This window comes from Antechinus flavipes, chromosome 2 (assembly GCF_016432865.1).
Source record: "Antechinus flavipes isolate AdamAnt ecotype Samford, QLD, Australia chromosome 2, AdamAnt_v2, whole genome shotgun sequence".
In the NCBI taxonomy this organism is placed as follows: Eukaryota; Metazoa; Chordata; class Mammalia; order Dasyuromorphia; family Dasyuridae; genus Antechinus; species Antechinus flavipes.
In genome coordinates this window covers 336,771,783-336,784,865 of record NC_067399.1, presented here as the reverse complement: position 1 = coordinate 336,784,865, position 13,083 = coordinate 336,771,783, and the positions used below count along the sequence as shown (strand labels likewise).

Sequence of the window (13,083 nt, the reverse complement as noted above, 5' to 3'; positions counted from 1 at the left end):
GTGTTACTGCTGACCACACACTCAACTTTCCAGACACTCCTATAAAGAATAAAAATGCCTGCATCCTAAAATATGGGAGAAGTGATAGTAAAAAGAATATACTAAATACTTACAATGTAGAATACAGCAAAGCAGGGAACTAGATGACACGATAGACCTGACTCAAATCCAGCCTCAAGACTCTACCTGTGTTATCCTAGGGAAGTAAGTCACTTAGCCCTATAGCCCTAGTTATCTTCCCCTATTAGAATTTAAGGCTCCTTGCTGCTTGTTGACAAGCTTGTATCTATATTTCCAGTACTTAAGCATTGTGCCCAGAACATTTGTTGTTCAGGCACTTTGTCATGTCTGAATCTTTCTGAACTCCTTGTGAGATTTTCTTGGCAAAGATACTAGAATATTCTGCCACTTCCTTCTCCAGCTCATTTTACAAATGAACAGAGATAAACAGGGTTAAATGACTAGCACATATCAAGTACTTAATAAAAGCATATGTCATTTGCTATTAGGTTCATTGAAAAATCTAGTTTCAGTAGTTTATAGCCATCCAATGTCACTAGTACAAGTTATATTCAAGTATGAATTATTAGTCACATTTCTGTCCAATGTAAAATTTCTTTATTCATTACAGACTTGTCATTTTTTTAATATTGTATTTATATATAACCTGTTCTTTAAGCATACTCTCCTACTTCCAAACCACCAATGCAGTTAGTAAGTTTTTTCTTCATTTTCAGAGATCTCCTAGAGATCTAGAAAACCAATCACCCATTTTCATTCCTGGAAACCAGGGACAGCATAATCCAATCCAACCCAAGGCAAGTAAGTATGGGGAGGGAGGGAGATGGGGATAATGAATTTAGAGAAGACTTAAGTTGGAATGCTAGTTTTATTAACTACCTTTGTGTCCATGAGATTATTTCACCTCTGACAATTTCTTCTGTAAAAAAGTTCCCCTTCCAGTTCTGCATCTTACAAGCCTTTCTATATAACATGATTTGGCTGCCTGATATTTTCCCAAACAGAACAATCCCACCAAAACAGGAAAAAAAAAAAAAAAAAAAAAAAGAAAGACCACATAAAACTTTTTGATAAAACTTTGTTGTTGCTGTTCAGTCATGTCTGATTCATCACCCCATTTGGGAGTTTTCTTAGCAAAAATACCAAAAATTGCCATTTCTTTCTCCAGCTCATTTTATGCAATGAAGATTCTAAGGTTAACTGGAATTGTGATTTGCCCAAAGTCAAAACAGCTAGTGCCTGAGAGCAGATTTGAACTCACAAAGAGTGATCTTCCTGATTTCCAGGGTGCTCTATCTACTGTATCAAGTAGGATTTTTACGAAGTTGTCACTACAAAGAAATGGCATTTTTTTCATTATTACTTTAAAAACTTGCCCCCTTCTAAGCCTGATCTTAATGGCTATGTAATTTTTATTTGAGAATGCTGGGGTTTTTTTTTTTTGAGACATTTGAGAATTCTAATAAATTCTAATAAAATTTACATAGTATTCAAAAATAATATTAGATCAGTGCTTCCCAAATGTGTCCTTTCATTACATAAATGAAAAAAAAATGTCATAGCCAGGTTTTCATAAAATAAATATTTCTTGGGGCAGCTAGGTGGTGCCCCACACCATCAGTCCTGAGGACCCCAGTTCAAATCTGGTCTCAGACACTTTAACACCTTCCTAGCTGTGTGACTCTGGGCAAGTCACTTAACCCCAATTGCCTCAGCAAAAAAATAAAAATAAAAAAAATAAGCATTTCTTGGTTCATTTTTATTCCCATAAAATTAAGTTTATTATAATTTTATAAATGATATACATATGATAAAATAAAGCATTAATCATTGTGCCACTTTCATGTCAAAAGATTAATGATCTTAAGAGATATAAAGGACTTTTCACATCATCTAATGTAATCCTTTCATTTTAGATGAGATAACTGAGGCCCAGACGGACTAAATAACTTACCCAATCACACAGCAAATGGTAAAGCTGGGATTCAAATACAAAATAGAATCATACAATTTCAGAACTGAAAAAGGTTCAAGGCTGTACCACACATAACCTTTATCTGGAAAAAGTTTCTCTATCATATTTTACCCCGGTAGTTCTCTTAACTTCTGCTTGAAAAAACTCCAATGCCTCTGATGCCAAATTGAGTGTTCTCTCCATTGCACCATAATGCCTCCCAAAGATGAAAGGATAAACATGATTGGAGTAGAAAGGTTACCCCCAATCTTTAAACATTCACAAAAGCCATAAAAGTAGGTAATTGGGATCAGAGACAGAGAAAAACTAAACTCATATCCAACCCACTCCAAAACTCAGGAACTTCCTTCTCCTGGAAATGAAACAAAATAAACTAGCACTAGAACTTCCAGTGACCAGAGTACCTAGAAAAAGCAGATGATGTGTGGGGACAGGACATGTGAAGAAAGGGCCATGAGCTGATGGGTTCTTGCTCTCTGACATTACTCATATAGTCTCAGTTTTGTTAGATTTGATTTGAACTTTGTTTCTATTGAATAGACATACCAACATCAAAGTTGTACTTTAAAACATCCAATTATTTCAGCCTCTACTTCACATCTTTTTCTCTCTCCCCTCCCAACCTCATAGTTTGGAAACTGTCACTTAATTCTTAAGAGATCTGACAATTAAAAGATGACCAACAGAAAAACTTAAGAAGGTAAAATACATTTCAAAAAAGAAAAAGGAAAAGTGTTACAGAATGGCTAGATGTAAAGGGTTTTTAAAATTTAATTAATCTGTTAAAAAAAATATTAAACAACACAATTAAATTTGCTTAGTGACCATTTACAGTTAAAATTGATTTCAACACAGAAAAGAGAGTTTTTCAACCTTTCCTACTAAGATCCCAAAAATCAGACTTTTTCACCCATTCATTTTTACGTTGGCTTTTTTCATTTTGTATTATTTCATAATGATCTAAGATTACTTTGTATTCCTCACAATTGTGAGATTTAGCCAAATGATACTATTCCTGTATTCATATACTACAATTTATTTAACTATTCTCTTATTATTGCAAATTTGTTTCTTCAAGTTTTTTGCAATTATTTATTATAATGCTATGAAAACTGTTTGGTTTGTGTTGTTTCAGGGCACAATAGTCAACAAAGGATTAACTGGGTCAGAGTACAATTATTTTTGTAACTTCTATTGTATATTAATAAAATATTTTCCAAAAAGTTCTATGAGAATAGCTCCAATATTGAATTTTATTGCTTTTAATTATTTTTGCCAGTTTAATAGGTATGATATGCTAAATTAAAAGTTGTTTTATTTTAAACCATTCAAATCACATAATTTTGTATCTGGAATGGCTAGACATTTAGTTTTAGTACTTTACAAAAGAGGAAACTGGTAACTAGGTTTTCTTTTTGCATCCTAGATCATATAGCTAATTTGTAGTACAGTCAGAACTAGAACTTAAACTTCACGACTCACTGTTGTCACTTCTTTCTATTATACCCTTCCAGAAGCATAGTGGGTTCCTTGGGTTTTGTGAACTTAAAGTACCATTAGTAGCCCTCTAAGTTTGTTTTCTCAGTCAAAAGGGAATAAATAATACTCATACTATCAACCTTATTTTCACAGCTGTGAAAGTGCTTCTCATACCTTAAAGTACTGAATAAATATGAAGATTTAGTATCACTGTTAAAGAACAATTAAATAAATTATTGCTGTAGATTACTTAAGATAAAAACTGACTTAATTTTAACTCCTTGGCGTCATATTTTTAAAACTCCAAGAAATGATAAAGTTGTTTTAAGAACACTTCAAGGAGCCACAAATTTTGGCAATCCTTCCACCAATATAGACAGCAATGACCTATGCTCTTCACCAAAAGATCTTTGCTATAGTTGAACAACCTCACACTCCCCAATAAGCCATGTGAATTAAATTAAGCTAGAAGATACAAGTCTGTAGACAAGGCCATACTCAAAGTCTTTCAAGCTTGGTGAGACAGCCAATGTTTATGGTATGCTGACACAAAACCTTCAAGAATTCTGAGTAATCTCCACATCACAATGAAGCTGTTGAGGTCCAAGAAGTTTTCAAAAAAAAAAAAAAAAGTAAAATGATAAATTCTGCTGTTTCTGATTTCAGATTCTTTTCCTCTTCAGAATTCCCAAAAACTAAAATACCCTGCCACTAAATGGTACAAAAGCCATTACAAACAAGAATTACAGAAATTGTGCGTAATCTTGAAGATTAGGGAATCCTGTGGTTTCCCTTGAAAAAACTTTGGTTATTCATCATCTTTCCTTTAGATCCATCTGCACTGCTGTGGGTGGGACTCTGCAGTCAGTTGCAGCTGATAGGTTCTCTCCTCTAGATCTGGCAAGCTGCTCCAGGTACAGAAGAATTCTTTGGAGATTTCATTTTCCTTACATCTTTCTGCCACTATAATAAAATGATTCTGTTAGTGTTTAAATTAAAATAAATGTGTCACTAATAAAACATTAAACAGCTTCTCTACATGTTATACCTATTTTTAGCTTCTTTAAGTAGTATACATACCCTTCTTTGACTTAATCCAAGACAGCCTAATAGTCTCTGTTTATTTAAACCTTAATGGTACATATCTCCCTCATACCTCTTATCCTAAGAATATTTTTTTGACTGGTGAGAAGTACCAGATTAATATTAACATTTCTAAGGTTTGCTAAGTGGAGTTTTATTTGTAAATGGAGCTCCAATCAGCAGTGTTTTCAGAGATGAAAGTAAGGCCTATCAATGCCTCTTTTACTACAGAATTTCACCTAACATTAAGCCCCCAGTTGTATGGATATTACCAAGAATTTTAATTTCTGGCCTTTCCAATTCTCTTTCCTCAACTTTCAAATTATCTATTGTTCCAAGTTCCTAAAATCCTACATTATTTTCCATTGAAAAGATAGTGATTTGATCAATGTGAACAGTCTTTCCATTGATGCAGATCATAACCCGTCTTTGCTTTAGTAAAATGTTCTATTAAATGAGTTGCTGGAGCAGGAAATTCATCACCAAGTAATACAACCTTGTTATAATCAATCTCTCTGAACTTAGTAAGACTGGTTCTAGAAGAAAGACAAATACTATCACCTGGCCTATTCTTGAAGTCTTTTTAGCTTTAATAGCACTTGCTAGAATTTATGCTCCTCTGACATAGCTTTGGAAAATCCATAATGAAAAAGAAGACTGGAATTTTTAGTACAGGAAATTTACTTACTCAAATAAAAGGAAAAGCTATCCCTCTTTGTTGCTAAGGTTTTGCCACCTATGACCTTCAGCCCATCCATTCTTCCTCCATCATCTAAGACTTTGGTTCTTACAGCATATCCCTCCTTCTTCAATCTCTTCCAGTAGTTTTTCCAAAACTCTAGGTCAAGTAGAAGGAGGAAAAAGACAGAAGGGGAGGAAAGAAGAAAGGAAAACTAGAGCAAAGAAGAAACTTTTTCACCCTATTTCCTTATTCCTCTTCCTCCTCCTCCTTCTCTTCCTCTCCAATTAAGGCAGACCACAGATTTTCAGTTTTAGTATGTCAAATTTTACCTCACTTGAAGGCAGCATAATCACAAACTCCCTGCCCCCCAAAATCACCAGAACTGGAGTAAGTTTTGTGGAAACTTTGTAGTCAACATTCTATAAAGTATACATATATTTAAGTAGATTATATATATATATGTATATGTATATGTAATACATATATATGTATGTATAACTTTTACTGGAACTCAAGAATTTTTTCTATCTAAAAGATTAAACATTTCATAATTCAAAATAGATAGTAATGAAGTCCTTCCTAAAATCTGACTTGGTGCAAATTTATATTTTTAATCCTGGTTAATAGTCTTAATCATACTTTAAAAAAACCTTGCTATTCATACTGTAGTTGAAAGATAATTTTTTTAAAATAGTAGTTTCTATTTAAAAAGAGAGGGAGAGTGGCACAAATTGTCCCATACATTAGACCAGTTTATTTGTCTTTATGTCTGAATTATTTCCAAATAGTCAAATCTTTCATTTATATTCATTATATTCAGAAAGTGGTCGCTTTTTCATTTAAAGTTCACATCAGGAAATGCTTCTGACAGTGCCAATTAGAAAACAAAAATACAGCTTAATTTCCTATTCACATCTATGATTGTAACTGATAATGCCTCAACGTTTTTATTACTTATTTTATAAACTATGAATTTTATTTACATTTCCCATTAACCATGACTATAATAGGAAAATAGTGGCCATTTAAAACTTAAATCAATGTACACAGTTGCTATTATTTTTATAAAGCTCAAAAATAGGACACAAAATACATGCACTATTTTCAATAGGATAGCAAACAAATACGGCATAATATTAAAGGAAATACTATCATAATGTGAAAGAAAACATAGGCATAATACTTTCTAAAAAGAAAAAACTGCTGCAAAGATGATGATACATTCAACATACTGTCCAAAAATATCACATTAAACCTGACTAGTTGCATGATGTTATATGTGTTTATTTTTCTTCTCCCTAAAACTAAGGCTAATGGTTTATCTGTGTGCATATATATTCTGGTATCATCAAAACAAACACATTTTCATTGGACCAAGAACTCATAGACAAGGATAACAGCTTAACTTTATTCCCCCTTTTTTAAAAAAGGTATGGGCAAGGTGGAAGGTTTTAATTTTGGTTGCAGTTTTCATGTGTGTGTCCCTAAGGGGGGAGGAGGGAGAAAAATACTGATAGAAGTACTTAACTGTAAAGCAAATAAAAATTTAAATGAAAAAAAATTTTTTAAAGCTATATCTTTTATCCATAAATTCTTTTTAGTTCAACTTAAATTTTAGCTTATAATGGCAGCACAAGAAATTAAAGGCCTAATTAAAGGCAAGGAACTATCACTTCTAGAATGCAAAAACTAAATCTCACACTGTACAGATGATAAACATAAAGCACAGTCACTAGTTAAGTCCCAAAAGGAGATGCAGGATCCATTCCTTTATCAACCTCGCCTACTGCACTAAATTTTGACTGAAAACCTCAAATTGCCATTCGATCTAGACTCGAAGGTCAATAAAACACCATTAATGCTGAAACAAATGTCAGAAGTCCTTTTTTGCTTTTAGGCATCATGATGTCATGACTCTTAAGACATGTTTTTTCTTCAAAGATGTTTGAGTTTGTTTCCTAATAGGGAAATTGAGTTAATTATTCAGATAGATTAAGTGTTGTTTATTACTACAGATTATAAATTTAAAATGAAGACAACACTTTTACAATTTGCAGAATGTATAATTAAAAAAAAAATTTACATTCAAAAGATCATCAATTCATTGAGCACACTGTATAACATACCCAAAGCAACTATTCTTAAAGATATGTAAGACAATCAAAACAATCTAGCCAAGTTTTATAAAACTATGTTTAACTTGTGGCATTAAAAAGTCATACAAATGTTCCTCCCTATTCTGTTGTCCATAGATACTGTTAACCTTTCAAAGAAATTTTTATTTTAACTTTATAAGATAATATGTATATGTATAAGCTTATTGAAGACCAACCAACACCTTCAAATCCATCCCTTTCTAAATGAATACTCTACTATTTTTTAAATGGCTATTACCACCAGATTCCAGTCTTAATTTGGACTATTAAGAGAACAAACACTTAACTGGCTTACAGTTTATAAAAATATACAAAATAACAAAGTACCATTATTTCATATTCAAGAAGTATTGATACAATTTAATTGGTCACCTGGTTTAACTCACTGCGCTATATTGCAGGAGGAAGCAGTTAAGAAGTGACCTTGGGATCCCTACTCTCCAGATGCATGAACATCCCAATTCCTCATCAAAAAGATCTATAAAGTTTCTTAACACTAAACAAATTTACTTATCCACATTGAATGCACTTCCTTATACCCATTCTGTACTATTAAACTATGTCATGTGGTAAAATTTCAAAATTGTGGCTTTATTATTTAAAAGGTTACAAAGAAGCATTAAGGATTTGGAAAAACTTCACCGCTCTCATTACCTTTCTCTTTCTAGAGTTAGTTTCTACTATAATGCACCAAGGGCAATGATAAAACATGATCGTGCATTAAGTTTTTGATCACACATTCATTCGGTTATTTTAAGTGAGAAATTAAAATACTTGTTTTTATTTGCTTTCCAAAATTTTAGACATAAACTGAAATTTTTCTATTATTTTTTTCTACACAATTAATATATTCAAATATTTCTAATTAGTATCAACAAATAACTATATATGCACACTTTTCCCCATCCTTTTAGTAATAATAATAATGGTCACAGGAAATTTGAGGCTTTTAAAAGTCCCAGAATAAATTAAGCTATACCTTTGCTTTGGCACTAGCTCCCCCTCCAGACCATACTTACTAATGTTATAACTGCATTTCACTTAAGATATAAACACGATACACTCAACTGGTTCTACCAAATCATTGACAAGTACTAAAATTCAACATTTTTCAAAAACCATCATATCAAAGTGCTTGAAATTTAATGAGGAAAAAACCGTACCAAAGAATTACATAATTAATCAGAATGAGTCTTATGGTCTCATTCATCTTAAACAGAAATGACAAAGAAAAATACATCTGGACATTTACAGAATGATTTTTCAGTTAAAAACAAAAACTTTAAAATAGAATCTTTATATAATTCTATATTTCAATGAAATTAATCTAAATTCACTATCCTTACAATAAACTAGATTCTATCCCACTGTATAACACTTTCTACTTTTGTTTGACTAATTCATTGCTTGATCAAAGATAAAGAAAATATTTTTACATCTGTTTCTGCTATCTATGCAAGTTTCCTTCCAGCTGTTCAGCAAGCTCTTCAATTTAAGAATTCTGAAATTTTAAAGCTGCAAAAGGAAAATGTTATGCCTCCAAAGCAACTTCGGTAGTTTTTAGATCCTTTTCATTCCTGATTACCTGAATTCTTGAGAAACTAAGCCTCTATGATTCACAATTTCAAATATGGATTCTCTCTTAAACTTACTATTTGAATGAGTTCCTCAAAAATCACAAGTAAATGCATTTTAATCTCAAAATGTTGTGCTACAAACACAAAAGATTAGAGAAGCATTGGTGTCCACTTCATGGAACGGCTTTTTGAAGAAATATTTTAGCCAAAGTGATAACCACAACTTTTCCCAGCAAGTATAGATAACCCTATAGTAATTAAATAGATTTAATTGCCTTTATAATACATTTCCAACATGATACTTTTTAGAAGTGTAACTATTTCATGAAATCAAATATACAAACTTAAGAAAAGCATCTCTGGGGACAAAAATACATCTATTATGAAACCTAGTTCTTTCATCCATTGACTTTAAGCAAAAAAAAGAAAAAAAGAGAGAGAGACAATTAGGAGTTTTCGATTTAAACTGTAAAAAACACCACGAAAAATCGTTCTGAGAAACCTTAAATTGGCAATTGCAGATCTACAGTTGCCGAACGGAAATTCTGACTTCACCCTCCCGAATTGGCTTAAATAAATAAAAGTACGTGGAATTCTATTTGCCTCTTTTTAAAAATTTTCCTAAGCCCAAATATAAAAGAAATCTCAACCCTTAAAAAAAAAATCAAATCAAGGTTAAACCCAGATGTGGCCACTGCCGTCCAACTTTAGAGTACTTTTATGCAGTAGTTTTCTGATGTTCAGTGTGCCAGAAGGTTGCAACCCCCAAAGTGAATTGTCAGTGAATAACAGGTGATGCACTGGACATGGCACAGACTCGCAGAAAGGGCAAACCTCCCCACTAAAAGGATAATTAACTCTTATTTCCACCACTACCCCACCCCACTCCCCCAGTCCTTCAGTATTTAGAGTCAAGTTACTACCACCTCTCCATTAAAACGAGGAAAGCGCCCACCTCCTCTTACAGAAGCCCGAACCCCTAAAGGGGCTATTCTCTTTGCTTCCTCCCTACTCGGAGGAAGGGCAGGATGGATCTGGGTACAAATTCATTTCTCCCATTTCCATTCACTTAATTAACAAAACGCGCACGATGATACCCACTGGCCGAAGTTCGTGAACTGAGTGGGAGAAGGAGGAACCCCCGAAGGTTCGCGCGTTCCCTCCCCCCAACCCATCTCCTTTGCCCCCCTGGGCAGGATGCGCTCCTCCGAAGAGAGCAACAGCGCCCCTCCAGCCCCAAGCAGGAGACGCCCCGGCCCCATTTACCCCGGGGCTCCCACACCTGGAGCTCCAAGGATTGCCCCCCCCATCAGGCCCCCTACCCCATAGTCCCAGGAGGGATGGGGAAAAGAGGGGGAGGGGGAATTCTTTCCCCGGGTTCTTCCGGGGCTGTTTTAGCGGCAGTCGCAGGCCTGGGAGGAGAGAAACGGCCCCAAGTCCTCCGGGTCCCCGGGTCTCCGCGCTTTCTCCATTGCCGGGGACCTCCAGCCCCAGCCCCGCGCGACGCCCCGACGCCCTCTTACCCGTGGAGGGAGGGAGGAAGACTCCGGCGGCTCGTCTCCAGCCACAGCCGCCTCCGGCAGTCGCTGCCCCGGGAAGGGGGAGTAGGAGTAGAAGGGGTGGTGGCGTGGAGGAGGATGCTACTCCCGACTTGAGGAGGAGAGGAAGAAACGGAAACAGGAACCGCCGCTGCCGCCGTTTAACGGAGCCTTCGGCGCCACTGACTGAGGGGGAGCGCGAGGCGGCGCGAGCTGGGCGGACGCTGACAGCGCGAGCTGGCCTCTGGGCGCGCGACCCAGAGCAGCGTGAACCCCATTCCTGGGGGGGAGGAGAAAGGGAAAGGACGGAGGGGCGGGGGAGGAGTGCAGGAGGCTGAAGAGGCTGTGAGTGCTAGGGGAAGGGGAAAAAAAAGCCTAGGCGAGTCAGCCGGAGATAACGCGCGCACGCGCCGGAGCGGCTTTGACAAGAACGCAGGCTGGGGGAGCCTATGATAGTGCAAGCATGCGCGCACGAAAGGGGCGCGCGCCCCTCGGCGTTCATGGCCCGGCAAGGGTGCGCGTGCGCATGCGCCGGCCGCTTCCACCTACGGCGACCCTGGCATGTGCCAGTGCTTTTTCCCCACCCCCTTCTCTTTTCCCCCTCCTAACTCTACCACACACACACACACACACACACTCTTGGGTGGCGCGGTAGCAGCGGGAACATCCACATCTAAGCCAAGTGGAGAAAATACACCAAGACGCTAGCATATTTCCGCAGTTCATCAAGCCACACACGTGCGCATGCACACCCACTCGGGCTGTAAAGGGGAAACGCTGAATTCATCCTCATCAAGGATCACTGGATACCAGGGCTTAAAAGGAAGGGTGAAGCGAGGCTGCTCTGGGCAAAAGCAAGATTTCCTTTCTTCCCGGGGAGAACATGCCTGTTGGGGGTTGCAGTATTCTTTTGGCCTCCAGAAAATATAGGCACTTCATGGCAATTCCCTGAGCGGCTCTGCGGGGAATATTGTTGGGTTGCTTGAGGTACTTTGGCGTTGAGCAGTGCTGCACAGTCCCGTGGGGACACTGGACTGCCACCGCAACGAGACCATGCAACCGGCATTGCTAGGTGAGACTTCTTCCGGCCTTTACCAAAGTGGCTCGACATTCCCTGCCTATGGTTTGATCGCTTTTTCCATTGATATAAAACTCAAATCTGCCCAAGTTCTGTTTCATTGTGCAGAGGAAAAGTCCTTTTAAAGGAGCAGGACCATTGCGAACTCCCGTGCTGTGAAAGGTTAAAACTACCTGACCTCCACCTCACACACTTAAAGGAAAGGGCATCCTTTTTCTTACAAAGCTCCCCGCCCACCCAAATATTTAAAAGTCCTGAAGCTGGCAAGTGAAGCGAGCAAATGTTCGCAGCATCGGAGCCCAGCCGACTGATGGGCTGTCTCTCCGGTCCAATCCAAAGAGTAGAGCCTGGAGGAGGGGAATTGTAAATACCCAATGAGGGAAAGTAGACGAAAAGCGAGGGGGTGCGGAATCTACGAATCAAACAGCGAGAGAGTATGAGTGGAATGCGACAGACCCAATGGGAGGCCCGGGTAGCATGGTCCTTTTCCAAACTCTTGCCTCCAAGCCCCGGGGCGCAACATCCTTGATTCCCAGAAGGGCAGGGATGAGTTGTAGAAGAGGATGACGTTCCCTCCTTTAGGTTAATGTCTCGAAAATGTGAGGCTGCACGATTTGATCAATTCAGACACCCTGCAGAGAGCAGTTACCTAGAGAAGTTAACGGTCATGTATGGAATCCTTGAAAAAAGGGTGGGTTTCAGATAGAGTGGACATCGGGATCACAGAGCCTGCCTGATAAGAGTTTTGGACTCACTCTCCAAACTTTCTTGTGATAATTACACCCTGTCCTTGCCTTTCACTAAGCATTTTACACCCATTTTTAATGAGTTATTATTATAAGGGGAGCAAATTCTCCAAGGTTATTTACAGTAAGAACTGGAATTGTGAAATTTCGAGACTCATGTCTCGAAGAGCAGCTGGTGCTTGGGGCTACGATAAACTGCCAGACTGAATCCCCACCCCTACGTCACAATTGTGTTAGGTATTTATAATTCTTTAGAATGGAACTGAGGGAGAGCAATTAAGGGCCTCGATCTAAAATAGCTTCTCTAGAATGCTAAAATGAAAAGATGTTCTTTTACATTCTCTGAGAATGGACATTAATTTTCCAATCAATTTTCCAATTTTCTTCATTTAAAAATTTAGGTGGTAGCTTTCCCCCACGAAATTTGCTTGGATTATATCTTGGTTCAATTCCACAAGCATTTAATTCATGTCTGTGTATTGTTTGTGAATTAAACGATCAAGTATAATTATTTAGAACGAATGAAGCATTTATTAAGCACTTAATGGGGGAAGCAACTTATTTAATTTTTTTAATGACAAAATTCCTACTCAAAAATATTTTATAAACTGTTGGAGGATGAGGGGAGGGGAAATGGAATAGAGGAATTAATTTTTGAAAGGAAACCCAAACAAAATAAATTCTCAAGGAAAATTCCAGGAGGGATAAAATTTGTCAAAGTATCTCAGTGTACTTTTGAAGAAAGATA

The 13,083-nt window shown here is 37.2% G+C and overlaps 1 protein-coding gene across 2 annotated transcripts in view; it reads right to left on the bottom strand.

Moving 5' to 3' along the window:
- FUT8 (fucosyltransferase 8) overlaps positions 1 to 11,030 on the bottom strand; it is a 425,078-nt gene extending 414,048 nt beyond the window's left edge. For both annotated transcript variants that reach the window (XM_051977839.1, XM_051977837.1), the window contains exon 1: positions 10,497 to 11,030. The gene's annotated coding sequence lies outside the window, so the exon portion shown is untranslated. The remainder of the gene's footprint in view (positions 1 to 10,496) is intronic.
- Between the last annotated feature and the right edge of the window lie 2,053 nt (positions 11,031 to 13,083).